Source organism: Capsicum annuum, unplaced genomic scaffold (assembly GCF_002878395.1).
Source record: "Capsicum annuum cultivar UCD-10X-F1 unplaced genomic scaffold, UCD10Xv1.1 ctg82027, whole genome shotgun sequence".
NCBI lineage: Eukaryota > Viridiplantae > Streptophyta > Magnoliopsida > Solanales > Solanaceae > Capsicum > Capsicum annuum.
Window position 1 is genome coordinate 1 of NW_025892789.1, and position 3,705 is coordinate 3,705.

Below are 3,705 nucleotides of genomic sequence, written 5' to 3' on the forward strand. Positions count from 1 at the left end.
AACCCGCCTGAAGAACAGGGTAAAGAAATGAAAAGTCAAGCAACAAAGCAAATTAATTGAAAGCCAAGCAACAAGGTGAAAGAAATTGCAAGTCAGGAGCCTGCCTGAAGAATAGGGTGATAAAAGTCGAGTCAAGAACCAACAAAAGTTGTATAGATAGGATTTTTGTAATTTCATTTATGTTTTAACTTGTAATTTTCAATTTTGATGTAATAACAGAGCCGCGGATCGGAACCTCGACGGAACCTCACTCGACTCTCCAACTCGGTATAGTCCATCTCCGTCCAATTCTTGGAGATACTTGCCACTTGATCCCCTCATAATTTGGGTGGGTAGGCTATCCTAATTCAAGACCCAGTAGTCCTTATTTCTTCCTTTTCTTCCTTTGAATAATGGTCGGGACAAAATGCTGTCTCGTTGTCTACTTCTTTGTCTGAAAATACTGTGTGTTTACATTCAAAGGGGGCATGATGTAGACACAAAATTTTTCCCCCTCAAAAGTTCGATTTTATTCATTTATGCCTTATCATATCATGTACCCTCACCCACGTGAGTACATCCCACAAAAATACAAAAAATAACTCTTAACAAAATCCCTAACAAACTTTTATTCTTTTAACACCCTAACAACCCTCTCCAATAGGAAAATGACAAATCACCACCTCACCACCCCATACCCTACCTCCCTACCTCCCTACCTCTACCTAACCCTACCCCACGTCACCCCCCCCTCTTTTGTTCTTGTCCAAAAAGAAAGGACCAAAAAAAAGAAAAAAAAATACAATATATATATACACAGATACACACAAAACAAGAGAGGATAGAGAGCATAGAAAAGGAAAAAAGGGAATCAGCTCCTTCTCTCTCTAGACTCTACTCTCTCTCTCTCAAAAACTTTGCCGGCGACTGCCGTCTCTCCGTCCGACCAACGACGGAGGCAATAATGTCATCGTTACCGTCTCCCTCCCCTCGAAACCAACGTCCCATCCCAACAAGATTAAATAATTATGAGTCTCCTAATATTTTCTCTTTCTAAAGAAACCATACTCATCATCTGGACCAAAATAAGTCATTTTTTAAATCAATTCACTAAAGTAATATATTTTTTTGAAACTTTCTCAAACTAGTATAAACGTGATTTCCAGTAACGTATTATAATTTAAAAAATTTAACGGACCAAAAAGAGTCGTAGATGACGTTAAAATAGGAATCGTTACTACCAGTAACGTTTTTGACATAAAATGTTACTGTGAGTAACGAGACTCTGCAACTCTGTCATTTCAGAATCTATGTATAAATCTAACGTTGAATTCGTTATTGTCAATTACATGTTAGCTTTAAAACATTACTCTGAGTAACGATACTATCAAATCAATTCAAAACTCTATGGCATCGAAATTTTGACATTAAAGTCGTTATCAGTAGTCACTTTTTAAGATAAAAATATTACTATGGCTAGCGATTCTATTGAATCAAATCACGAACCTGCAAAGTTAGAATCTTTGTTATTAATTTAGCAATAAAACATTACTGTCAATAATGCTTTAGCTCTAAGATGCAAACGATATTTCAACAAGTGACAGCTCTAAGATATGACTAACAATAATTTGTTGTCACTTGTTGGAATGTTGTTTGTTGTTAATTGTTGTTGTCATTCATATCTAGAGATAAAATATTATTGGCAGTAACGTTTTATTGATAAATCAATCACCAAGATTCCAACTTTACAGGTCCATGATTTGATTCGATAGAATCGTTACCCATAGTAACATTTTTAATTTAAAAAGTGACTACTGATAACGATTTTAATAATGTCAAAAATTCTTACACCACAGAGTTTTGAGCTGATTTGATAGTATCGTTACTTGGAGTAACCTTTTAAAGCTAAAACATAATTGGAAGTAATGAATTTAATGTCAGATTTGTACAAAGTTTCTGATGTGACAGAGTTGTTGAGACTCGTTACTGACAGTAACGTTTTATGTCAAAAACGTTACTGACAGTAACGATTCCTATTTTAACGCCATCCACAGCTCTTTTTGATCCGTTAACTTTTTTTAAAGCATAATACATTACTGAGAACAACTTTTATACTAGTTTGGTAAAGTTTCAAAAAAAAATATTACTTCGGTGAATTGATTTTAAAAATGACTTATTTTGGTTCAGAATTATCCAAAGAAATTTGAGATGCTTTGGAAGTATCCATGTCTTTACCTTCTAACACTTAGTAGCCGTTTGGCCATTAAAACTAAAAAAAATTGAAGTTGGAGTTGGAGTTTTGTTTGTCCATGTCTTTTTGAAAGATTTTTTTAGACTTTTGAAAAAAAAATTAATATGATTTTATGCCCTCAACTTTTTAAAACTATCAAAATCACTCAACTACTAATTTACCTACTAACATACAACCAAATGTGATTCTTATATATAGACACTTTCATTACTCGAACCATTTGTTAAGGCGCATTATTAGACGCATCATTTGTTTTTTTATTTGGATCTTCACTAGGTCCTCGTTTGTTCTCAAATAACTTTTCAGTTTTTCCAATTGCAAGAATTAACTCAAGCTGTTGAAACAAAATTGAAGAAAGATAATGCAAAAATATTCAATCAGTTGAAATGTAAAAATTGAAGAAAGATAGAATTGAAACAAAATTGAAGAAAGCTAATGCAAAAATATTAAATGCAATCTCAGCCGAAAGATGGTGGTATTTTTATATTAATCACTGTTCAATCAGTAATTATGAAAAAAAATCATCATTGATTGCATCAGTGACTAAACACTTACAACTTTTAAACATTATAAGGGCTATGTGTAAAAATTTTAAAAAATTAGGATTAAATGTAATAATAATAAAAGTTGGAGTTGAAAATAGTGAAAACAACAAAAATCAGTTTTCAGTTTTCAGAAAATAATTTTGAAATTTTTATGGTCAAACACCACAACTTTAATAAAATGAAAAAAAATCCGGAAAAAAGGGAATACTTTTTATGGCGAAATGGCCTCTTAGAGTTCTTAACCTCCATATGCAGTTCCAAAACCACAAATAAAATGACTTTACAAAAGACAAAGCTTTTATTTGATGAGTTAGCAGTCGCGGGAAGATCCTTGAGTAATTTTGATTTTAATATTTATGTGGTCAAAGAAATGTTCTCTAATTTCAAGGATATTGTTAATGCAAAACTAGTTCCTTGACATAGGCGCTACTTATTATTTTGCACCCAACCTATCTAGTGTTGAGGAATACAAGGTCCTGTACTAGTCGTGCCTCTTTCACAAGTCATTCTAAGCATATTTTTTCTTAAATCAAATTCTTCATGTTCCTACTATAACTAAGCCTATCCTCTCTGTACAAATGTTCTCAAATGTCAATAATGTTCTCTTTGAATTTCATCCTGCTTATTTTTTTGTTAAAGATCGTGACTCCAGCATTCACCTTCTTTACGATCAGAGTGTTGATGGACTTTACACCGTATCCTTTAAGCCAAAGTCCTTATGTCGTCTTAAAGCTCTCACATTCTCAAAAACGTTATCCTCTTGTTGGCATCTTCGATTGGGTCATCTGCATCAACAATTCTTAGTCAATTGTTATCAAGATATAAGCTTTCTAGTTTTAGTTTTAGATTACATAATTTATGTATGGCTTGCCAACTTGGCAAGTCTCAAAAACTCTTTCTTCCCCCTCGTACTGAATAAAAGTACTTTAT

The 3,705-nt window shown here is 33.0% G+C and overlaps 1 non-coding gene across 1 annotated transcript; it reads right to left on the bottom strand.

Moving 5' to 3' along the window:
• Positions 1 to 2,681: 2,681 nt before the first annotated feature.
• Positions 2,682 to 2,766, bottom strand: LOC124895427. The gene has a single exon (XR_007051705.1). It is a non-coding gene; the product is annotated as a small nucleolar RNA Z196/R39/R59 family (small nucleolar RNA).
• Positions 2,767 to 3,705: the final 939 nt, after the last annotated feature.